Genomic DNA, 26,516 nt, shown 5'->3' on the forward strand with positions numbered 1-26,516 from the left:
TCTGTGAGGTAATTCAGTTGGAGGCATATTTATTTTGTTTTGGTACAGTGGATGGTTGGTGTCTTACATATACAGTTTCCACTTATTTATTATTAAATGTAATGGATTTATGTGGTGCTTTTTGAATATGTTTGGTGTTTTTATTGTATGATACAATAATGTAAGATACCCCCTGAGTTTTTGGATAGTGCTGATGGTGACCGGGTCCGCCCGCGGACATATGCACGGTCCGCGGACATCAAAATCACTAGCAGGACAGGGGGTTTCGTATTTTCTATGTTGTATAAATGTAAGGTAAGGGTGTCTAAGTAAACATTTATCACATTTCCATTATCTATATCTATATTCAGCGGAAAAAACTTTGTTAAAGGGACGTTATGGTTAAATTGCGCTACTAAAAACCTATGAAATTCAGTAAAAAAAACTTTGTTAAAAGGACATTATGGTTGGAGTAAAAACAAAAAAAAACCGAAATTCGCCAGTTATGGTAAGCTAAGCAACCATAACTCACGCCACCACCGTGCACCGCTAAGACTAACACCCAGGACATCAAAGATGACATCACAAATGTCATTGATGACATCACTGATGACATCACAGTCCTGGTTCCCTCTTTTTTTTGTGCACCGACATATATATAGGGCAGGGTGTTTTCTTCACTAACAGCCAGCAACTAAACATACAAAAGGTACTATGTTTGTAGATCTTACCTTTCTCATATGTTGTTACACTGCTTTCCTTAGGTTGCAGGCACATTATATAATATATATACAAAGGAGAAGAAAGAAGCCTGAAACACAGCAATCATTTACGTGCATGAAGTTAGTGAGGTTATGAACACTGTCTGGTAATAGTGCTGTTTTTGTGCTTACTTTACTTTCCCTGCACATAATCGTATTTGTATGCATTGTAGTCTCGTTATGGTTTGTGTGTAGTAGAACTATTCTGCAGTAAGGGAGGCATTGTTAGGTACTTCTTACATGTTTCAAACTATCCAAAACTCTGAAATGAAAGCATTCATCATTTTACTATCATTTTACTATTTTACTTCCAACATGGAAGGTTTTGAATAGTGCACCTGTATGGCGCATGCTGCAGAGAATGCCTACGTGGGTACATGAGTGTGTTCATGTACTGGCAAGAACTCAGTAATGCAATGGTGTTTATAGCAATGCAGTGCTTAATTATTTGCTGAATGATAGTTCTTCCAAAGATCTCTGACAGTTTTCTTCCAACATTATATTGACAATCCTGTGTGGAGGCTGTGCATGAAAACTAAATGCACATGTGATGTCATCAATGATATTTGTGATGTCATCTTTGATGGCCTGGGTGTTAGTCGTAGCAGTGCACGGTGGTGGCGCGAGTTATGGTTGCTTAGCTTACCATACTGGCGAATTTCAGGGGGTTTTCGGTTTTACTTCGAACCATAAAGTCCCTTTAACAACTTTTTTTAACTGAAAATATATATATAGTCACTAACAAAAACATTGTTAAAGGGACGTTATGGTTAAGTTGCATGAGCAAAAACCGATGAAATTCAATGGAAAAACTTTGTTACAGGGAAGTTCTGGTACAGATAAAACCGAGAAAAAAAAAACGAAGTTCGACTATGGTAAGCTAAGCAACCATAACTCGTGCCACCAGTGTGCCCTGCAAGGACTAACACCCATGACATCAAAGATGCCATCACAAATCTCATTCATGACATCACTCATGACATCACATATGCGGCTCCCTCTGTTTTGTTCACTACCATAAAGAGGGCAGGTGATTTTCTTCACTAACAGGCAGAACAAACAATTCAAAAGGTTCTATATTTGTGTACGGCACCCATCTCATGTTCTTACACTACTTTCCTTACGTTTCACTCACATCAAATGATGCATATACATATAGGGGAAGAGGAAAGTGTAAAACACAGCACTGGTTTCTGTGCATGAAGATAATCAGTTATGTTGTGAACAGTTTCTGGTAATACTGCTCCTTTTTAGCTTACTTTAATTCCCTTGTATATGGTCATGTTTGTATGCATTGTGGTGCCTTTATGGTTTCTGTGCCGTAGTGCAATTATGTAGTTATAAAGGCAATGGTAGCTACTTCTTACATGTTTCACAGTACCTGACACTCTAAAACGAATGCATCCATGATTTCACTATGTAACATGGAAAGACTTTCAAGGTTATACTTCCATAAGGCATGGTGCAGACAATGGTTACACTTGCACATGAGTTCCTTCAAGTACAGTGAAGAAGTGTCTAATACAGTGACAGTGGTGTGTATAACAATGCATTCCTCCATGACATACTTCTCTCATGATAGTTCTTCCAATAATCGTTGATAGGTTTCTGCCACCATTACAATAACAATCCCTTGTGGAGGCTTCCTATTAAAACTAAATGCACATGTGATGTCATGAGTGATGTCATGAATGAGATTTGTGATGGCATCTTTGATGTCATGGGTGATAGTCCTTGCAGTGCACACTGGTGGCATGAGTTATGGTTGCTTAGCTTACCAGAACTGTCGAATTTCGGGGGGTTTTCAGTTTTACCTGTAACCATAACGTCCTGTAACAACATTTTTCCATTAAATTGGATAGGTTTTTGCTAGTGCAACTTAACCATAACTTCCCTTTGACAATGTTTTTGTTTGTGAATTTCATAGGTTTTTTGAAGGGCACTGTAAGCAGAACGTTGCTTTGGCATAGCGTTTTCTGTAAAGAGGATAGGTATTTGGTACGGCAACATGTCCCGTTAACAACAGTTTGTTACTGATTCCTTGGCTGCCCTCATGATAAACGTGTGGAAAGGGCAAATTGTCTGGTGTATGTATCCACTTGTGCTACCCCTTACTTTTCCAAATAGTGTTGGTGTATCGTACCAATTAGAGATGTATATAGTAAATGTTGTTTAGTGTGTCAGCAGGCTCTCTTTTTGTGTTAACAGTGCATGATAAATCTGTGCAGCACACTACTAGACGAGATGACTACAGATGAGCAATATGGACGTTTCCTAGGGAGACTGCACCTGGTTGGCGTATTTGCAATCACACTGCAAGTATCCGTAGTACCCCATTAGTGACAGCATGTCCGCATCTTTGAATGCACTTTAAAGTAGTTGTGGAAGCGCACGTATTTCCGTTCCACACCTAGACCCATACATAGGTCATCCACTGTATGCTGGTAACACCGCCCCTGTCGCCACCCCTATGGATTCATGCAGTAGACTACCGCATTTAAAGTACTGCGTGCCGACTCCGTGGGTGGCTCTGCAAACCTACCAATGTGTGGTTAAAGTACTCCTAATGGTATAACGGCCACTGTTAAACAAGGAACAGCAACCTGCAGTATCACATGGGCGTGTTAAATGTCGCATTAATTTGATTTATCTGCTGCTTGCCTTTCCATGACCCGTGAAACAGATACATTGTGTCTGCACTCAGCTGTCAGGATTGGCACTCTGTCAAGAGTGGCACAGAGTACCCAGGTAGGTTTTGGGTGGCTGTGCTGAAGTAAGGTAGCAGATAAGCACACACAGCAGGAAGTTCAACAAGAACGAAGAGTAGTAAACTGTAGCTGTGAGCCAAAAGGGGCAAAAGTTACAAAGGTACAAACAAACTGGATTCCCTCTTGGCGTGTATGCTGAAATGGGAAAGAGTGTTCCACGAACCTTAGAAAACTCCAGCCTTCTGCACAGATTGCTATAACAGAGGCCCACGCTGTATGCTCATGGCTGGGAACAACAGCAGTGGGTGTCTGTAACACTGAAAACGCGACAAGGGAAGGGGCAGAGGTTGCCTGCCGGAAACCAACAGGCAAGCTCTGTACAAAGGGATTACATAAGACACATGAGAAGACAGGAACAGAAATATCCAGCGAAAAGGAAGTCTATGAGCAATCTAGCAGAAGGAAATTAATGAAAGGCAGTTAGACTGAAGTAGATAACCTAAGGTGGAGTACAGAGGACTTAAGGAAGAGAACACGGGAGCAGCAGTCAGGAAAACAGAAGGGCTGCAAAGTAGGAAGCAGGTCTGCAGTCAAGAGTGGCACTAGGTGCAGGCAAACTGTAGTGGACTGCGGAGGACTGTAGTAGGCTGCAAGGCAGGGAGTCCAGAAGAACAGGACAGAGAGAGATTAGTAGTAGGCGACAAACAGAGAGCCAAAAAGAATAGGGCTGCGAGGTAGAGAGCCCAGAGGAGCAGGGCTGTAGGCAGCTAAGTGTAAAACAGGCTGTAAGGCAGAGGAGTGTAGCAAGCCGCAAGGCAGGGAGCCCAGAGGACAAGGGCTGTAGGCAGCAGAGGGAGCAGGCTGCAAAGAAGGAGCCCAGAGGACAAGTGTTGTAGGCAGCGAAGAGGTGCAGGCTGCGAGGTAGGGAGCCCAGAGGACAAGGGCTGAAGGCAGCCGGAGTGAGGCAGGCTGCAAGGCAGGGAGGCCAGAGGACAAGGACTGTAGGCAGCCGGAGTGAGGCGGGCTGCAGGGCAGGGAGCCCAGAGGACAAGGAATGTAGGCAGCCGGAGTGAGGCAGGCTGCAGGGCAGGGAGCCCAGAGGACAAGGATTGTAGGCAGCCGGAGTGAGGCAGGCTGCAGGGCAGGGAGCCGAGGACAAGGACTGTAGGCAGCCGGAGTGATGCAGGCTGCAAGGCAAGGAGCCCAGAAGAGCAGGGCAGCAGGGAGTGAGCCCAGAGGAGCAGGGCCGCTGACTGTAGAAGGCTGCAAGGACTGTAGTAGGCTGCAAGGCAGGGAGCCCGGAAAGGGCACTGGATCAAAACAGGATAAAGCAGCAACAGGAACAGCATACAAAGTAGAGGGTCAAGGCAAACAGGAGCAGGGAGATCTCAAGATGCAAGACACTGTGCTCTTGCAGGCAGCTGCTTATATACAGCCCTGCCCTGTTCTGAGGCAGGCTAATTGACAGCACCTGAAGCAGCACACCTGAAGACAATCTGCCTCCTCCCTCTCTGGTCCTGAGCAGGTGGAAGCAGCACTGGCCGCTAGGGCTTCTGGGGATTGTGGTCCCAATAACGATGAATGAGAATAGCCAGGAATTGAGGACTGTAGCCAGGTGCATTATGGTAAATGTAGTTAATTGAATAAAATAAGAAAGAACCAAAGTTGAGCAAATGGAAATAAAAGACCAAGGCGTGAATAGGAGTTGTTCAAAGAGTATTAGAAGGATCAATGAGTACCAAGTAGTCCATGATGGTTGCCAATGTGTGCGCCAGCGGCGTGGGCATGACATCAGCAGTGTGACGGAAAGTATCAAGAGGTCATCTGCCGGTTGTACAGTTCAAGAAAACATGTAACTGCAGGTGGGACAGTTTGTAGTAACTCTGAAAAATGGCAAAGCTGGTACACCATCCTCATACTAGTGCAGGTAAAGGCAAGTAAGGAAACAGCAGAATATGCACAGCGCAAACAATCTTAGTGGTGGTTAGAAAAGCGCTATAGCTGCATGGGCCGCAGAGAGTAAAATGGCTTCCTGTTGCACGTAATGAAGCAGTGTTTCGCGTTGGTGTAAACATTCTTGTATTCCACAATGTATGTATATCCAGGAATGCTACCCCTAACACTAATGGCGTAGCATAAAGTGTTTGTACTGCATGCGACGACAACTGAAATGAAAGCACAAGGGACCAGTGGGCAGGCTACCGCCATTCCAACAATTACGTAGAGTACTTTCATGTACAGCATTTGCCACATATGCTGCGGGCAACACGAGGGGCACTTCTGTAGGGCAGCGGAGCTGTAAAACAACCTTTGCAAACCATATGTCGCGCTCAGACCCTTATCCGGCAAAGGGCATTGTATTGTGCATGTACTGCAACGTGTTACTGTACAGAGGGAAGGTACTTGAAAGTGCGTGGGAACAGTCCTTATGGGAGCATTACAAAGACTGCCGCCTATGTTGGTGAAGGCCACCCAATAATTCTGTCTCCCAGCACATCCCATATAGTATCCAGGCAGGTGCTGCCCCTTCTGTACCTGACCTTTCCTGCCGTTCGTTCTGTGGTGTGTGTGAGAACACCATAATAAACAAAAATTAACTGGGAAAGGAAAAAAGATAAATAAAGAATGCACCTTTCACAGATCAACAACTGAATTGCCAATGCATGCATGCAGGGCGGGAGGCATGGCAGTGTGGTAAACACTGTAGTTCAATCGGTTAGAAAGGAGGTCGCTGTACAAAGAGGTTTCTTTACGTGTTGCAGAGCGTTTTCAAGAGAGTTAGTGCGCAACACGTACAAAATAAAAATATCACTACTTTTAAGAAGGGAACCAAGCCAATTTAGATGGGGTGTGCAGAAATAGGGATGGCTGGCATAGTAAGATGAACGTTATAGCTGTGGAAAAGTATTTGTGCTGTGAAACGTCATATTCCCATGGGCGAAGTATGCTATTGGTACATGTCGAACAAAAGCGCAAATACACTTCTTTGCAATGTACCGCACTGTCTGCATTCATGGACCAAATAGAAAATGACGCTGCCAGATCGGTGGCTGCATAATGCGATAGAAACTTATGCAAGAGATCGTAAACAAACGCATGAACTGGGCAAGTGCCTCCTTCATCACAAACAGCACTGAAACTCGTGTAAAATGCTGTGCAATTTTCCCTTCACAATAAACAACAATAATATCGGCATGATTTTTTTTTATATTGCATTTTATTGAATTTAAACAACAACACAATCAACGAAAACTACAAGAAAAACAAAATCAAAACATACGCATTCAAGGAACAAATCAATAAGTGAGGCACAATAGAGTCAAATGATCTCCATTTGTCGCCCTTTCCATCTACAGTTCAGTCTAGTGTCTAAGGGCATCATGAGGTTACTGGGATTCTCTCTCCTCCCATTTGTCCCAAATCTTAGAAGCTTTGGTCGGGCAGCCTCTTGCTTTATAAACTCTGTGCTCTAACATTGCAAGCGTGTCCATATCATCTGCCCATTGTTCCAGTGTTGAGGACTCTGGGGTTCCCCATTTTTGTGCAATGTTCCGCTTCATCAGTCCTGCGGCCATAGATAGGAGCAATCCTTCCCATTTATCAGTAGTGTTCTCATCGGGAGAGCCCAACAGCAACGCCTTCGGGTCCATTGTTATATTGCGGCCTAGCACCCTGGATAGTTCATTGCAGCATTTCCCCCAGAAAGTCTGGATCCGCGGACATTCCCAGAGGATGTGTATGAATGTACCGACCTCCCCCCCACAACGGAGGCAGTTCGGGTTTGGGGCACGTTTCCAGCCATGCATCATGGTTCTTGGGTAATGTATTCTGTGAAGGATTTTAAGTTGGACCTAACAGAGTCTGGAGGAGATAGCAATCTCCCTGGGATGTATTAGGATCTGGATCCAGTCCTCCGGGTCTATGGCTCCCACATCGTCCTCCCATTTGGATTTAAGACAAGGAGGTTCCGGAGTGGCAAAGGAGGGCATGGCATTATATAGTATAGAAGTGACTCTAGTAGGGATATGTGCTGGGAGTATATTGCGTTCTATGGGTGTGTACTCGGGAATAGCGGGGTCCAACTGGATATGTGTTTGTAGGGCGTGAGTCATTTGAGTATGGTGCTAGCGTTCGGTCGCTGGAAGGTGGAATTTCTGCTGCAATGCTACAAAGGAGGCGATTTCCCCATCTATCAAGACATCCCCAATCCGTGTGATTCCGGCCTCCACCCATTTGACCATGGTCTGAGTTTCCCCATTTCGGCCAGGTTACTATTGTGCCACAGGGGTTGTGCCGTGGTGATCTTGTCTTTCCATCCCACATAGGCGTGGGCCCATCTCCAGACCCTTGAGACATGTGTTGCCATTGTTGGGGGTAGGGGTTTGTGGAGGGGCTGGTAGAGCAGGGGTAATGGGTCAGTGTCGTGGATGGCTGCAATTTCTGCCTTTATGTGCGGGAGTTCCCTATCCCCATGCAATGGGTCGTTAACCACCGCCAGTTGGGAGGCCCAGTAGTAAGCTCGGAGACAGGGGACGCCGATACCCCCCTCCCAAACCGATCTCTGGAGTGTAGCCAGTGCAATACGAGGCTGTCCCCCTCCCCATATGCTGTCTCTAAGGAGGGAGTCAAGGCGGTCAAATTCAGCGTCCTGAATCTCCAGTGGTGCATTTTGTAATACATAGAGGAATCTGGGCAGGGTGATCATCTTAAAGAGGGCGGCTCTGCCCATTAGTGTCAGGGGGAGAAGCCTCCAGTGGCAGACATCGTCTTTAAAACGGTCCATGATCGGCTGGAGGTTATGGGCTGCGTAGCGCGTCAGGTCCTCCGATATCCAAATCCCAAGATACCGGAAGCCGCTTGGTTCCACCTTGTATGGGCATTCCTGGGGGACGGCCAGTGTACCGCCCTTTACCGGGAACAGGCTAGATTTGTCCCAGTTGATTCTCAGCCCACTAAATTCTCCGTATCGGATAAGCATTTGCGTTACTATGGGGCAGGTTCGTATCGGGTCACCCAAGTATATCAAGAGGTCGTCCGCGTACAGAGACGCCCTGTCTTCGTGCCCCTCTGGCCACCTGAATCCCAACTAGTCCTTGCTCTAGCAGAGCCACAGGGCGAGTGTCTCTATCGCGAGGGCGAAGAGAAGGGGGGGCAGGGGGCATCCCTGCTGTGTGCCCTTGCCCAGGGGGAAAAGTTCAGAGGGCCACCCATTTACCTTCACCTCTGCTTGTGGGTCTGTGTAGAGAAGTTGTACCCATCCCAGGAAGTTGTCCCCAAATCCCATTCTTCACAAAGTTTCCCAGAGGCTTTCCCAGCGAACCGAGTCGAACGCCTTTTCAAAATCTATGGCAAGTAGTGCAAGCGGTTTGTCTATGATAGGGGCCCTTTCCAGCAATAGGTGGAGGCGCCGCAAGTTCATACGTATCGATTTATGTGGCATAAACCCACATTGGTCCGGGTGGACCAGGGAGGTAATTACCGCTTGCAACCGGTTGGCCAGGATCTTGGCAAGGATTTTGGTTTCGCTATTGAGTAATGAGATAGGCCTATAGGAGTCACATTGCTCGGGTGGTTTACCTGGTTTGGGAATAACGACTATCGTGGCTTTACGCAGGTCCGGCGGGAGGGCGCCCTGGTCGCAGGCTCCGAGAAACATTTTGTGGAGGTATGGTGCCAGTTTCTCCCAACCTAATTTCTTCCAGGTCTCGACCGGGAACCAGTTGGGGCTTGGTGTTTTCCCCAACTGCAATTGAGCTACAGCCTCATTGATCTCCGCTTCGGTGAGAGCCGACTCCAGTTGTGCCCTCTGTTGTTCCGATAGGAATGGCAGGGTGATACTATCTAGTAGGGAGAGATCCAGAGGGGACACTGGGGCGGCGTACAAAGTAGCATAGAAGTCAGCAAAAGCCTGTGCTATATCCCTGTCTGAGTGGCATTTCCCATTCTACAGGGTTAAGATCTCTCTAACGTGGCGTTGACCCTCATCTCTTCTCTCGAGCCAGGCCAACATTTTCCCAGCTTTGTCCCCATGTTCATATACCCTTGCCCCGGAGTCTTGGTGGGCTTGTCTGGCGTTGTCTAGTTCGATATGTCGAAGGCGTTCTCTAGCACCCTTAAGGGATCTGAGATACTCCGGGCTTGGGTCACGAACATATTTAGCTTCCCAGTCGCCCACATCAGTTTCCGCCTCCAGAAGCTTCCGAAGTCGCTCCCTTTTGTTACCCGATACCCAGGAAATCGCCTCCCCCTCAATACCATTTTGTATGCTTCCCATATCGTGACTGGGTCATCGACCGTAGGGGTATTAATTTCAAAATATTCATTAGTTACTTCCGTGAGGTGGTCAACAAGATCAGGGGAGCCCAGATAGTAGCTATTCAGCCTCCATGATCGGGGTGGGGTTTCACTTTGTATGCGCAGTACCGCCATGAGGGGTGAGTGGTCTGAGATGCCTCGGGAGAGTAGGTCTGCAGCGGTCACCCTGTGTATATCGGTGTTTCGGAGGAAGAGGTAGTCTAGTCTGGACATGGACCCGTGTGCTCCCGAGTGGAACGAGTAGGCCTCGTCCACAGGGTGGAGATGCCGCCACACGTCCCGAAGGCCCAGGGCCGACGCAAATTTTGCTAGTTTGGTGGGAGTGTTCGGGTTACGGTCCCTGATGTGAGTGTGATCTTTTATATTACACATGACGTCATTAAAATCGCCCCCCAAAATCCACGTATCAGGTTTTGCCATAAGGGTGACCAACTTCTCCAGGAATTCCTCTCCTAGTCCTGGCGGGGAGTACACTGACGCAATGGCCAGTGTTTTTTGTCCCAGTGTTCCTGTAACCACCACATAGCGACCCTGCGGGTCTTGTTCAACTATTAGCGATGTGAATGTGACGCGTTTATGTATCAGGATAAGAGTCCCTCTGGATCCCATAGTGTATCCCGCATGTAGGGCCAGTCGGTAGTTGGTCTACGAAAGAAAGTGCAGCTGGTCCCAGCTAAGTGTGTCTCATTTATCAGGGCGACGTCGGGAGAATGTCTGTTCAAGAGCTGCAGAACAAGATGTCGCTTGATTCCGGACCCCAGCCCGCTCACGTCCCATGTGATTATTTTGAGAGACCTGGGGCGCTCAGGGGTTGATGCGTGGGTCAGTGTGGTCGCCATTTATTGTGTACAGTACCAGGTTCGCAGACATTATGGGTTGTTTCATGGAGTTGCCATATGTCGGGTGTGTTGTGTGGCGTGAGTCATTAATTTCGTGAATGCGTAATAAACGTGTATTAATACTATAACAAAAACAACATAAACTCACCCATCCGCCCTCCCGATACTCCACCCCAACACGAAGTACCTGTCGCCCGAACATCGTTGGCACTCGGAACTAGAGTGTCAGCTCAAACCTGGGGTTCTGGCTGGCAGGCGAACAGAGGGGGTCTGCTCTGGTCCGCAGCTCCTACCGCCTTTGAGCATTCTGTAGTTCTTAGGGTCAATTTATGAGGTCGGCCTCTCTTCGGTTCGATATTCCATCGCTTCCTAGTGTTCGTTGGTTTCCCTCGCTTTAATTGGCGGGATTTGCCGCTTGTTCCAGGATCGCTGGTTCCTGGGCCTCCGGGTGCCCCCCGGGAGGGGGGCGATTCTCCCCAGGCCGGGGTCTCCTTCCCTGATCAGTCGGTCTTGCCGTCCAGTCCCCTTCAATGTGCGTTTCCGCCCATCACCAGGCCTCCTTCGGATCCGTGAAGTGAACTGTGGTTCCCTTGTGGTGGATCTTGAGTTGGGCCAGAAACAGCAGTCCGTATCTTACTTTCATGTGGAATAGTTGCCTCTTCAGCGGTTCACACAACTGTCTTGCCCTCTGCACCTCCCGGGTGTAGTCAGGGAAAAAGGCGATTCGGGAACCGTTATGGGTGATTGTACCCTTAGAGCGAACCATTTGAAGGAGTGCATCTCTGTACCGATAATTAAGGAATCTGGCTATGTTCGTTCTGGGTGGTGCGCCTGGTATAGGCCTGCCCGATGGCATTCTGTGAGCGCTCTCCACTGAGAAGAACTTAGAGAAGGGGTGAGGCGCATAGATGTCTGCCAACCATTGTTCCAGGAAGAGCTCCATACTGGGCCCTTCCTCCCCCTCCGGGAGGCCGAGGATGCGTATATTGTTGCGGCACGATCTTCCTTCCCCCTCATCCACATGGGCCTCTAACATTTTCAGACGATTTAGTCTGGGAGAGTTGTTGATTAATGCCTCTAATGTTATCTTCAGTCCCCGAGATGCGCTGTTCCGTCTCTCCCGTACGAGTGGAGAGTTTCTGCAAGTCGTGGCGCAGAAAGGAGACATCCGCCGCTATACTGTCAATTTTCATCTCCATTGAGGAGCGGGAGCTGGTAATGGCGGCCATCACGTCTCTCAGGGAGAGGGCAGTCTCGTCCTCGGGGGGGGGGGAGCGTGTCTGTGGTGTGTGGGACTGCAAGGCCTGGACCTGTGCCACCGCTAATTGGTCCATCTTGCTTTGCGTAGAGGCTTTTTTCAATTTGTATTTGCCCATCCTTGGAGAAAGGCAGTTTCGCAGGGGTTGAGTGCGCCCGGAAGGGACCGAGGCTTGCTGTGGATCGGGTAGGACAGTGTGTGCGACTGCAGTCCCTGTCAGGAGAGTTTTTCAGCCGAAGTCTCTCCCAAGTGTGGCTCGGAGAGGGGCTTCCACCTCAGGTTTACCAATGCGTGGGTTTGGGCTGGTGACTGGGGCCACTCACCGGCCTCGCTGGATGTTGCGGTAAGAGAGTCTTCCCGGCTCGGCCATCGAGCTCCTCGTGGGCCAGAGATGGTCCGGCGTTTTCCGTCAAGTCTGCTTGCAGTACCGTCGCTCCCCGCAGCCCGACAGGCCCCGAATTGCATCATGCGCCGGCGGCGGCCATCTTGGGAGCACGAGAGCCCTCTCTGTTTCGCTCTTCACTCGCCTCGGGTTCGCTCTTGGGGCTCCGATTTTCCCTGAATTTTGCATCCGATGGTGCCCCAGTGCGTCAGCTATCGATGCAGGTATCAGACGTGTATAGAACTCTCAGGAATCAGGCTATAAAAGACAGGATATTTGCGGCGGTCAGGGAGCCGATCAAACTCACGTCCGCTCCATTGCGCTGCTAGCCACGCCCCCAATAATATCGGCATGATTGTGTCTCACCAAAGTGTGACACAGAGAAACCAAAATCAGAAACTTCATTGTAGCTACTCCATAGCACTACGCATGCAGATGATAGATTGCAAAATGAGTAGCCACTGCACAGTGTTTTCCATTCACTTTCATTCAATGTATCTCGGAATCCCCTAAAACCTGCATGCTGTGCCTCAGGAAACACACAGCCATAACTGCACCCTCTGCATTTCAGTCGACAAACACACTGTGTAGCACAGTCTGTCCGTACACACCACACCCACAAACTTTATTGCCCAATCCCTTAGCCTCTGCAGGCCCACTTCTATGGACGTCATCTGCAAAAGGGACGTATGTAACACGTGCCACCCTGCAACTACCGCAATATTCGCGGACATTTGGTGCTGGGCGTACACAGGAGTGGGGGAATAACTTTCAACCTGGGGAGCGGACCTCTTTAGTTGTGGTGGCTCTTAAAAGAACCTTTGTGTGTTTCTTTGTTTTTAGAAGCACTTTTTTTTGCGTTTTTCATACGTAAAAGTGTGTTTTCAACGTCCGCTCACATTCTTGCAATAGGATCTTCAGTGCAGTGTGTGGATTTTGAAACATCATTTCATTGCCACTGGTCGACAAAGACATGCCATTTGCCTTGAAATGGTGTATGTATCGCAAACCAATGTTCTCATTCTCACAGGAGAACATCCCGGCAGCACTCAAGAAGTCACACATGCTTCTGTTGATGAGACCCCTTACGACCTCTGGCTGGCGACAGGAATCATTGGAATACTTCCACACTATTCTCAGGGGTATACATGAGAAAAGCACCTTGGCAGTAGGAAAAATGCGATGCACTGCTTTCATCATAATCTTCAGTTGACGGAACACACAGGAACAAGGCATGTATCCCAAAAAGAAGGCTCCAAAGTGCACAATAACAACATGTACAGTTGCCGAAGAGGCCACGTGTCGACATTCTACAAGCAGTCCACCGAAACAGCACGCTTCGACACTACACCACAAAGCGTCCACTCCCTCCAAACCGAAATTGCCAGACAAGTGTTCTTGGAGGGCATACACGCACACATCTTCCACAAAGCCATCACCCACGACCGAAACTGTGCGTCTTGCCATGTTTGCCTACCGCAGTATACAAAGTAATGGAAAAAGTGAATGCCCCCCTTTCCTGTGACGCACACCCAGAGCACCTGATTGGCCAAAGGCCATAGTCCCATTCCCATTGGCCACCATGGTGAGAAGCCCAAAATGTGCCACGTGCCTTTCCCCAATGACCGTGAGGGCCGTGCCCCGGTGATGCAGGACTCGTCCTTCTCCCTATTGGTGCTCCTTCCTGTGACATACACCCTGAGCACCTGATTGGCCAAAGGCCATAGTCCCATTTCCATTGGCCAGCATGCTGAGAAGCGCAGAATTTGGCACGCGCCTTTCTCCAAGTACCGCGAGGGCTGCGCCCCAGTAAAGCAGGAGTACTTCTTCCTATTGGCGTGCTTTCCTGTGACGCACACCCTTCGCATCACCTGTTATGCATGAGAAAACTACCTTGGCAGTAGGAAAAATATGCATCACTGCGGTCAGCAACCTCTTCAGGTGACGGATTAATCGTCCATATGACATGTAACTCAAATGTAGACTTCCATAGTGCACCACGACAAAGTCAACTTTCGTGACGGACGCCACATATCTGCAAACGCAAACCATCCTGACGAAACTGCAGTCACTCTGACAGGCCCAGAAAGCGTCCACTCCTTCCAACCCTAAATTACCAGCAACACCTCTTTGCACACAACACCTGTGCAGATGGCGCACAAAGGTATCACCAATGATAAGCACTGTGCGTCTCTCCATCTCGACCAAGCTCACGATACAGTATTGGAAATTGTACCGCCCCTTCCAGTGAACCACACCCTAAACTCCTAATTGCCTATTTCCCACAATTCCATTTCCCTTTCCACCCTGCTCATAATGGCAGGATGTGGCACGTGCGCTAACTCATCTACAGTGAGAGCCACAGCCCAGTAAAGCACACACAATACTTCTTCCCTTTACACAGTCATTTTTGCAGCACTCCCCCATTGGGTGCTGTCAAATCTTCAAACACGCATCTAGCATTCACATACAAAACCTCTGTATTGCACACTGTCATTTCTATACACCACTCCATATTTACCGTTAAACACTCTAAGTACACGTTCCGTTTGATTACAAAGCCCCTCCACCAGAAACGTTTGCTAAAGAATGCACGATTGCAGCATCCACAAACAGCCTAAGACTCACCCAGCACACCTTTGCCCATGCACACAACAGTGCAGCACTTTCTACACCCCCACAGCACTATACATCCAAGCAAGCGACCATGTGGGCACCTAACATTATGAACAAACATAACATATGTAGTGGCTCTTCTACCCAACTCCCCCAAACGATAAAACACCCATTCACGAAAACGTGTCACACTTAGCAGAATCCACCAACAATCCACAACCTGCACCACCCCTATGCACTGCAATTCACAAAGTATTGTGTCACTGGCAACCTATGCACAACAGCTTCACAACATTGGGCCCACTTCAATAAATCTGCACACAGCAGAGTAACGAACCACATATAAGATGCACTTTAACCATACCCACTTCAATACTCCCATTATTTACACACTGCACCCTGTGGCCACACTACACAACTTCTCACGGCACCATCTCCGGCCGCACACCAAATACTGTAGCATGTTGCAACTATCACAACCATGGAACGCACACTACACGCTTTGCAACTCACTTGTGGTGCTGTAGCACGTCGACAATGTGCTCAACACCCATTCAACAAAGATCACCACCCTGTGCCTTGTGCACTGTCAAACCTGCATTGCTCCAGTGGGTGTGCTCCTTGCACACATTCCCTGCACTGTAATGCAACCATGCATGTCAGCATGTCACCAACTATCAGTATGAACATACATTCCACTGGCACCAGCACTCCTAACCAACCTCCACACTGCAATGGACATGCACAGCGTTACATGCAACAGTTACCATAATGTATAAACATTAAACTGCCTCTGGCACCCCTATGCCCATTCATTCACATACTATTGTCTTACCCACTTCCATTCAGAAAGTATTGTGTCAGTGTCAACTTAACCACAAAATGTTTACAACATTGCCCATGTAACGCTCACCTGGTTTCCACGGGGGCGCTGGTCTAGTCTGGATTGCTGTGGCCTCTTCTAGCATGATGCGCAGGACCCGGAACACCGATTGGACAGGACCTCCAAATCGTGCTTGCCTGGCCCGTAGGAATATCCTTCTGCAGATGAGAAAGGGGATTAACAGTCTGCAGAATAGTGTGCTAGCTCCCCCCTCTCCCCCTTTGTTCCTTTGTTCCTCTCTAACTTTCTCCAAACCCCGGTTTAAGCTCACCTTATGGTTTGGAAGGATGAACTCTCCATCCTGCTTCTGGTGCAGGGGCGCGTGTTCGTCCAGTTACTTCACTGGTTTTCAGAATGGCGCTGGCAAAATCCACTTGACTTTCCTGAGCGATGCGCCGTAAGTATGAAAGTTCAAAGTTCAAGTGAGGCCCCCTTTATGTTGTCTTTCTAACCTGTGATCTGTCCTTTATTTCAGGTGCAGAATGAAGGCGATGCGTCGAGGGGTTAAACTGCCGAGGTGAGTAGTGATGAGGGCGATCCCTCTAAATGTCCTTATCATTCCCCAGAAATGTCTCTTGTCCTTTCCCCATAGGGGCTGGGGTACGGTACCTGCCAAAGGGGCGGCGCCGACCCGAAATGTGGAAGAAAAGCCGGTAAGTATTATGGCTGTTAATCAGGCTTTCCTTCTGTGTTCCTTCTGCTCACCTTTTGTTTCTTCCTCTCCCCTAGGTGCAGAGATGTGGCGTCCGATGCTGACAGCCGCGATGGAGCCGGGAGATGTCTCGAGGACAGGTGAGTGAAGCGTGGCGCTGCAGCGAGCAACGCAATGCTTTTAAATGGAAGTCTTTCTTCAGGGATGCTGGCGAGAAGATTCCGGATGCAGGTAAGAAGTTTGAAATAGTGCTTGGTTTTCACCTTTCTCTTCAATCCTTGCAGGTCTTCCAGCTTCGAGGCAGGCGTGGCTGGAGTCCAGGAGCAGGAGCAGACACGGTGAGCGTTAAGCTGCAGGAAGCAGAACAACGCGAAGCATGAGCTGCTGTCTGGGCGTGGCTTAAATAGCCTCCAAAGAAGTCCCAGGTATGTATCCTTCCCCAACTAGGTATGTATCCTTCCCTGGCCACACCCGAGTGAAAAAATAGTTCCTATGAAAAAATAGTCCCTTTCAGGTCTCAGGGAGGCCTGAAGCGTGCAGCATGGTCTGCATCAGGTAAGTGCACAAAACACCTCCCTTTATGAGCCTGGCGCCTATGGCGCCAGGACTGATGTCCAACATGAGCCTGGCGCCAAAGGCGCCAGGACTGAGTCCAAAGAGCCCCTATAAGGGGCCGCTGGGCTTTTACCCGAGGGCATGATGCCTGCTTCCGGGGGTGCTGGGCCTGGCCGGTGCTCCGGGGGTAGGCATCATGTCAGCCCATACTACAAGCATTGTACACACAGCACACTATCCAAGCACATATAAGCTGCCCTTCAACCATTCCCTCTACCATACTGACAGTATGCAAACACTGCACTCTGTGCCCACACTGCGTGACTTTTCACTGCAGCATCTCCAACCACAGCGCACTGCCATGGAGCTATGCAGCAACAAATTGCAACAATTATCATGAAGTACAAACAAAACACTCTCTCCTGCACCCCTGTGCACTTTCAATCACATTCCATCCGCAACGCACAGCCATCCGCGCTCCCATCCAACTTCTTTCATGTGCAATTCACTCACCTTCTGCAATAGACCTGCCACCACGCACCACGAAAAGAGATCACCGCTAACAGGACGCGACAGAAGCTATGAGGCCGTTACTACAGCTGTCCCCAATCATCACACAAAGTACTCGCCTACATATGTCACATGAACCACTTCTCACTCCCCACCCGTTCCCTCCCTTATTGCCGCCAACACATTGCATAAGGTACATTTTCCAGACCCTTCCGCCGCCGCACTATCCTCCAATACACCATGGCGGCTTCCCTAAGAAATGTTGATGCACAGCACACTTCCCCTCCAGCCAACCACTGGGCGTGTCCAAACTTCTCTGACAGCACGCCGTACCGCGAGCCAATGACACTTCTATTTGCAGAGCGAACAGGGGAATAGGTAAGTGCATTTGAGTATTTTGCAAAAAACGTACTGTTTGGATTTCCACCAAACAAACAAAAGCGCGCTTTCTGACCCAAGCTCCCACTCCTGCCGGAAATTTGGTGATAATCCGTCTGCCGTTTGGCCTGTAGCCGTGAACAGTTTTTTCCCATTCAGTCTATGGAAAAAAAAACATTTTGGGACCCCTCCTATAACTTTGCCCCCCCAATATCCATTGTGCCCTTTTCTCTCTCTGTGTATTTTATTACAGGGTGAGATTTTTAAGTGTTTTTGATAGTTTGGCTGTCCTTTTAGTTCAATTCTTAATGTTACAGAACCTTGATTGGGCCTTTTTATTTTGGTTACTACTGTACCATTGCTGTTTTAAATACTTCCATGCTCGCTATGGTACACCGTTCACATTGTGCTCGTTTCCCTTTCATGATTAAGTATTCTAGTAGTGGTGGTGTGGGCTGAGTAGGAGTACAGACACCACTTGTCATTCCAGCACTCCTGCATGGCAATAGTCATTTTGTCAGCGAGGACACGTTTACAAGCTGCTGGCCTGCTACGTGGTAGTGAAGGAGCAGCACATCTGAGCATTTGAGGAGGGAAGAGACGGTATGCACCACTATACCAACTCCAGAGCTTGCTTCAAGAAGTGGATGACTTTTGCTGGCCCTAAAAGTTCCTAGTGACACCTCCACCTTTCTGCTCTACACAAGTGAGTTTGTCACAGTTGCTGAAAAAGGTAAGCTTGCAATGACAGAACAAAATAAAATTACACAAATATACTTTAATAAAACTGTGGACAATAAGTCACAATACTTGTGAGTGTTCTAAATAGAATACCAAAAATAGGTGTAGCAAAAATCAAACACTGTCATCTATTTCAGGTGAGGTTAAATATGTAATAGCATCACTAAAGTTAAACAGACACGTAGAACAGAGAGACGTGCAAATCCCTGAACAATCCCAATCAGTGATCCACCACCTTACCAAAAATGACTCCTCTTTATACCTTTTTTCGTTGCATTAAATTCAATGCAACAACTGGAATATTATCAGGCGATCATAAGGCAGGTCTAGTATTTCTCCAATTAGCACAATACCTTTCTATGCGAAGCCAGGCAATCCCAGATAACCAAGACTAAATACTGAGTTTAGGCAAGATAACTTTGCATTTTCAAACACCACTGTGTACAACTAACTACTGAAACTTTGTTAGCCCTGGCAGCAGGAAGCAGCATCTATAAATGTACTTTAATATCATTTTGGCAGTGAAAGTATTCCTCTAAATAATTGTACAGGTGCAGCAGTTTCAAACGTGCGAGTAAAAACATTATTTGCAAAGCTTTCCTGTTTCATTCTCTATGAATTCACATTATCCAAGATGGTTTCCATTGTTCGACTGAGTTGAGGCCTAGTTTTTCAAATTAACGCACATTCCATGGCTGCATTATGTCGGCTTGCAGTTAGATTTAGGGGGTAATTCATAGAATTCAGCGCACAAGTGGCGCACGCGGCGCGGCAGGCGCACAGTGTGCGCGTGTGAATCCCTGCGCCAGCCGCGTGCGCCAAAACCCATTTCCGCGCACAGCGTATTCATGGATTCCAGCTACCAAAACCAGCCGTGGCGCACAGTGGCGCAGCGACCCTGCAGCAGCGCCAGTTACGCCCCCAAGAACGCCTCTCGCGCAGGGAAAAGCCATCAAAATCCCCAATCCAGCGCAAAGGGCTGCACTAACCCTGTACCAGCACGACAAGCGTGCTACGTGTATCACTGGGGTGCGCGGGAAGTACCTCACGTCATTTCAACGCGATGTCAGCAGGGTACGTGTATTCATGGGGTGCGCGGGAAGTTCCACACGCGAATGTCCAGGCTACGTGTATTTCGGGGTGCGCGGGAAGTTTCACACGCGATATCAGCAGGGTAAGTGTATTCCAGGGGTGCGCGGGAAGTTCCACACGCGAATGTCCAGGCTACGTGTATTTCGGGGTGCGCGGGAAGTTTCACACGCGATATCAGCAGGGTAAGTGTATTCCAGGGGTGCGCGGGAAGTTCCACACGCGAATGTCCAGGCTACGTGTATTTCGGGGTGCGCGGGAAGTTTCACACGCGATATCAGCAGGGTAAGTGTATTCCAGGGGTGCGCGGGAAGTTCCACACGCGATTGTCCAGGCTACGTGTATTTCGGGGTGCGCGGGAAGTTTCACACGCGATATCAGCAGGGTACGTGTATTCCAGGGGTGCGCGGGAAGTTCCACACGCGATTTCAGTGGGGTAAGTGTATTACAGGGGTGCGCTTGAAGTTCACACGTGAATGTCCAGGCTACGTGTATTTCGGGGTGCGCGGGAAGTTTCACACGCGATATCAGCAGGGTACGTGTATTCCAGGGGTGCGCGGGAAGTTCCACACGCGATTTCAGCGGGGTACGTGTATTACAGGGGTGCGCTTGAAGTTCACACGCGAATGTCCAGGCTACGTGTATTTCGGGGTGCGCGGGAAGTTTCACACACGATATCAGCAGGGTACGTGTATTCCAGGGGTGCGATGGAAGTTCCACACGCGAATGTCCAGGCTACGTGTATTTCGGGGTGCGCGGGAAGTTTCACACGCGATATCAGCAGGGTACGTGTATTCCATGGGTGCACGGGAAGTTCCACATGCAATTTCAGCAGGGTACGTGTATTACAGGGGTGCGCTTGAAGTTCCACACGCGATTCCATCAGGGTACGTGTACATCAGGGGTGCGTGGGAATTTTCACACGTGAATTCAGCAGGGTACGTGTATATCAGGGGTGCGTGCGAAGTTCCACACGCGAATGTCCTGGCTACGTGTATTTCGGGGTGCGCGGGAAGTTTCACACGCGATATCAGCAGGGTACGTGTATTCCAGAGGTGCGCGGGAAGTACTGCACGCGAATGTCCAGGCTACGTGTATTTCGGGGTGCGCGGGAAGTTTCAAACGCGATTTCAGCAGGGTACGTGTATTTCAGGGGTGCGCGGGAAGTTCCACACGCGATTTCAGCAGGGTACGTGTATTTCAGGGGTGCGCGGGAAGTTCCACATGCGATTGACCCCGTGCGAGCAGGGTACGTGTATTTCAGGGGTGCGCGGGAAGTTCCACACGCGATTTCAGCAGGGTACGTGTATTTCAGGGGTGCGCGGGAAGTTCCACACGCGATTTCAGCAGGGTACGTGTATTTCAGGGGTGCGCAGGAAGTTCCACACGCGAATGGCCCCGTGCGAGCAGGGTATGTGTATTTCAGGGGTGCGCAGGAAGTTCCACACGCGATTTCAGCAGGGTACGAGTATTTCAGGGGTGCGCGGGAAGTTCCACACGCGATTTCAGCAGGGTACGTGTATTTCAGGGGTGCGCTGGAAGTTCCACACGTGATTTCAGCAGGGTATGTGTATTTCAGGGGTGAGTGGGAAGTTCCACACGCAATTTCAGCAGGGTACGTGTATTTCAGGGGTGCGCGGGAAGTTCCACACGCCATTTCAGCAGGGTACGTGTATTTCAGGGGTGCGCAGGAAGTTCCACGCGCGATTTCAGCAGGGTACGTGTATTTCAGGGGTCCTGGGGAGTACTGTCATGATGCCTACCTCCAAGGTGCCAGACAAGACCTAGCTACCCCAGAGGCAGACATCATGTCTTCAAGGGAAGTCACAACAGCCTCAAGTAGGGGCTCTTTGGACTCAGTCCTGGCGCCTTTGGCGCCAGGCTCATATCGGGCCACAGTCCTGGCGCCATAGGCGCCAGGCTCATAAAAGGGGACTTTGTGTTAAAGGTGCTTAGTGTTAACTTACCTGATGCAGACCATGCTGCAACATCCAGGCCTTCTGAGGCCTGAATGGAACTACTTTATCTTTGGAACTACTTAACCACACGGGTGTGGTCAGGGGAGGAATACATACCTGAGAGGAAGGATACATACCTGGAACTACTTTGAAGGCTATTTAAGCCACGCCCAAGCAGCAACTCACGCTTCGCGTTGTTCTGCATCTAGCAGCTGGACGCTCACCGTGTTTGCTCCTGCATTCTGTCTTCTGCCACTCCTGCCAGCATCCTGGAACACCTGCAAAGAGAGAAGAGAAGAGAAAAGGGTAAAGAAGAGTCCTTACCTGCTAAACCGCATTCCGGAGACATCTCGCCGACGGTCCTGAAAAGGAAGACATCCATTTAAAAGCCCATCGCATCGATCGCTGCAGCGCCGCATCTCACTCACCTGTACAAGGTGCCACCACGTTCTACGGCGACATCTGGACTCGCAGACACATCACTGCGCCTAGGGAGAAAAAGACAAGAATAAAGGTGAGAGGGGAAAGAAAACAAGGAAACCTTAATTTCCATTACAAAGCTTACCTGTTGGGTTATTCCAACTTCATTTCGGGTCGGTGCCGCATCCTGGCATTTCCGGACCCCGGGCCCTAAGGGGAAAAAGAGACATCAGCGTTAGTGGGCGCATGAAAAGACGTTACCCAACGCCCATTAAAGACTTACCTGATTTCTTCTGGATTGATCTTTGTTTCGGGTCGGTGCCGCATCCAGGCATTTCCGGACCCCGGCCCCTATGGGGAAAAAAGACATCAGCGTTAGTGAGCGCATTGATACAAGGACACTGAGAGAACTCTCATCAAGCTCACCAGAGACTCATTCTTCGGTTCCACAGCTCTTCTCGGAATAGTTTCCGCAGCTGAAAAAGAGACAACAAACAATTATTATTGCGGAATCATACTCATTAACAGAATCCTTACGGTACTATACCGGGAAAACAAAACTTGAACCCTCTACAATCAAAATCCCAGTGAAGTAACTGGATACAACGCGCCCCTGCATGAGAAGCAGGATGGAGAGCTCAACCTTTCAAACCCTAAGGTGAGACTTCACGTGGGGGTCGCAGGAGGGTTTCGTAGAGGGGTGAGAAGGGAGCGGGAGGCTTATACTTTCTCCCGCAGATTGTTAATACTCCCTTTTCACATACAGAAAGATATTCCTGCGAGCCAGACAAGACAGATTCGAAGGTCCGGTCCAGTCCATCTTCCGGGTCCTGCGCTTCACCATAGAAGAAGCAACAACACTCCAAACTAGACCTGCGCCTCCGTGGGAGTCAGGTGAGCGTAACAAGTACTACACGTGAATTGGCCGTGTGGGTCCTCCCAGGTGTTCGCTCTATAACCTCCACGGCCCCTGCAGGCAGCCCACACCACGGGGGACTACCCTGCACCCCTGCTCATGTCCCGCAGGCAGCCCATCCACCATGGGCATGCCCCCCAGCCAAGCCACATGTCACCTTGCACTACTGATCAACAATGCATGTCTCCCTGCACCCCCACCCCCCAGCACTGTGGGGCACCTGCCAGCAGGCCCCCACTCATGTACAACTCATGTTCCCCTGCACCCTCCCCAGCACTGTGGGGCACCTGCCAGCAGGCCACCACTCCTGTCTCCCTGCACCCCCACCCCCCAGCACTGTGGGGCACCTGCCAGCAGGCCCCCACTCATGTCCAACTCATGTTCCCCTGCACCTCCACCCCACAGCACTGTGGGGCACCTGCCAGCAGGCCCCCACTCATGTCCAACTCATGTTCCCCAGCCAACATGTCATCACAATCTAGATCCCTGGTCCCTATGGTCAGCCTCCAAATGCAAAACACCCACCCGAGTATTGCATCCACCCACTTAGAAATGGCAATAACATGATAGAACACCAATTGCAAGTTTGGAAACGAACACATGTCCCTCACATACACCCAATGGGTGTCAGTGAATCTCAAAACCTATATCATGATATGCATGAAACCAATGAGATGATACAACACATTGAAGTTTGATCAAAAAATATGTATTAAAGGAAACATGAATTGAATCAAAAATAAACTAACAGAAATGGGAATGTAAAAAAAGTAAAAAGAAGCATGTCCGTGAAAAAATGCTAAACCAAAAATCAGAATCCAAAGGAATGGTGTCCAAAGTCACAGTCCACAAAAGAAAATCCAATGGGAAATTATAATTGAAAGCCATTGCTCCATGAGTACATTTTAAAAAGAAAAGAAAATCCAACAGTGAACTATGTACAGGTGAACAAGCCAGGGTCCATGATCCCAACAAAAGAAATGAAACCTATCTAACAACACTACCTAATAAAAAATAACTATATACAAAAATGTGGCCCATTGTCCAAAAGGTCCAAAGAAAATGCAAAAACAAAGGAAACCTAACACTAACTACATAACTATTTACATGGGCAGCGGGCTAGTCCAACGGCTCACTGGATGTTGTCATGGGCCAGGGCATCATCGAACTCCCGTTCAATGGCTTGGAGGCGGGCATGTTCCCTGGCCCCGAGGTCTCGCAGGGATAAAGCAGTGTCCAGCTCCAACTCCCTGCGAAGACCCTCGAGGCACTCAGCCCGCCTCAGCGCCCTCCGCATGGAGTTCTCCGCCCTGACCATTGTGAGCCGTTCCTCCTCTGCTCGCTGCCGCTCCGCACCTATCTGCTGGCCCAACCGCTTCCACACGGAAGCCACTCCCATTCCAGGGTTCTCCTGCCCTCCGGCCGATGCCTGCACCCCTGATGTTGATGGCCCCGAGCCATGATGCCTCCCACGTCGAGCCTGCCGCTGCCTCCGACGCAACTGCCTGTGCCAGCACGACAGCATCCAGGCTGATGGAATCCACCGACGCCGTCGTGCACGTGCCCTGCCCGATGATGCCGTCACATCCTCCATCTGCTGGGGTCCAGTTGCTGGTGTGTCCACCCCTGCTGGACCTCCGACTCCCGACTGTGGCAGGGATGGGATCCCCACCTAGCCGGCTGCATTGGTCGGGGCAGGTCCACAGGGGGCCCTGGTGGCATCTGGGCCGGAAGACGGCATGGAGAACGACTGGTGCATAGTCTCTACAGAGGAGGAGAGGGTCGCCAGATTGGCCGACACATGTAGGAAACCCCCGACCATGGCCGATCCCAACTGGGCCACGTCGGCACGGTGCTCTCCGTGATGACGTGCATGCTCCTCCCGGGAAGCACGCACCTCATCACGAATTGCACCTGTGCACAACGCGACACCAATCAGGACCTTCTCAATACAGCCAGGGTTCCCCTCGTCCGCAGGTGGAGGGGAGTCAGATGACATGGACATCCCCCCTACCTGCGGACGGGCCTGGGATGGGCATCCCTGCTGGTGCAAGGTGGTGCAGTCACAGTGTCAGGGACAGTGACATGCACAGGCCCCTCCACGGTGACCTGTGCTGCCTCCTGCCCCTGCCCCTGGACTGCAACACTTGCACATGCAGGGATGGCCCCACCAGACCCCTTCCGCTGCAGCCGTGGGGGCATCCCCACCACTTTGCTACACAGAGCCGTCTCCGCCCTCTTCTTCACGTGGCGCTGTGTAGAGGGAGACATAGAACACAAGCATCAGGGTCCTGTACAATGGTCCCCTAGACAGGAAGCAATAGCAGATGAGTGGCACTGTCAAAGATCACTTCCATCATGTCCCTCCACAACACATGGCTCAGTGCAGGTAAAACACATGGGGTAACAGGCATGTTGCATGCTATGGACATTAGCATACATGTCCAAGGGATTCTTCAAACATACAATGTTGTTTTGGAACTCACATGCATCATGGGCCATGCCTATCACATGCACACACTTCACCCTAGTTTCATCCATCTGGCCTCGTACACCACAGACACAGTGGATACAAGGATGACTAGGCTGCATCAGTGAACCTGAACATTGCGACAGACATGTGTCATGCATCCCTGGCATTCACAAGTCACAGACACACAGGTCAGACACACAGACATGGACAGCATACATGTACATGGCATCAGCACCCATCCCTCACCCCCACCCATGTCCAGGAACAGAGACTGGCATGCTTTCATGTGCCCATTCCGCATAGGCCAACCCATGTTGCATTTGAACACATGCACCAACCGTGTGGTTCACACATTACTGGTCTCACATGCATGACGTCCCTGCACACACACATGCATACATGGCCTAGGTCACACATACAGGCAAGTATCAGACAACCAGCACACTGCGACATGCCCTGTCTCACACAGCAATGCTTGGCCACTTACCGCTCAACTCCAGACGGGTCTGCCTCTCAAGGATCTGGGCGTGGAGCGCTGGGCCTACACGTTCCAGGACCCTCATCTGGATGGTACTCATGTGGCCCCGGCCCCCCTCCACGAGGCGCCGGGCCTTCAAGAGGGTCCTGGACCTGCAGTCATCCCAGCGCTTCTTGACATGTTGGTAGTCGCGGACTGCCACCCCTCCGCGTTGATGGCAGTCACGATGTCCGTCCAGATCCGAGTCCGTCCTTCCTTGTTGGCGCGCTTACTTCCGAAGAGAGCATCATACTGCCCCAGGACTTGCTCCACCAGGACACCAACTTCGGTGGCAGTGAAGCTGGTACCCCTCTGCCTCTCTGGCCGGGGGTTGCCAGTGGTGCCAGATGTTTCAGTGCCCGACATGGCAACCCCAGAGGCAGGAGCGGGTGGGCAACTGGGTCCTGGGGCTGGGTTGTGGAGTGATGGTATCCCAGTCGGGAGTCTTCTGTTCCAGCAGGGGTGGACACAGCAAATGGACCCCTGCAGATGGCTGATGTGCAGGCACCAAATGGCAGGGCACGGTGGCAGCAGGCAGGCAGGCAGCAGCAGATGGCTCGTGGGAG

General features: G+C 49.9%; 1 protein-coding gene across 9 annotated transcripts in view; it reads right to left on the reverse strand.

Moving 5' to 3' along the window:
• Positions 1 to 26,516, reverse strand: part of KDM6B (lysine demethylase 6B) — a 2,050,345-nt gene that overhangs the window by 992,420 nt on the left and 1,031,409 nt on the right. The gene's annotated exons all lie outside the window — the stretch shown is intronic.

The sequence above is a fragment of the Ambystoma mexicanum genome, chromosome 1p (assembly GCF_040938575.1).
Source record: "Ambystoma mexicanum isolate Mex_15411 chromosome 1p, UKY_AmexF1_1, whole genome shotgun sequence".
Taxonomy (NCBI): Eukaryota; Metazoa; Chordata; class Amphibia; order Caudata; family Ambystomatidae; genus Ambystoma; species Ambystoma mexicanum.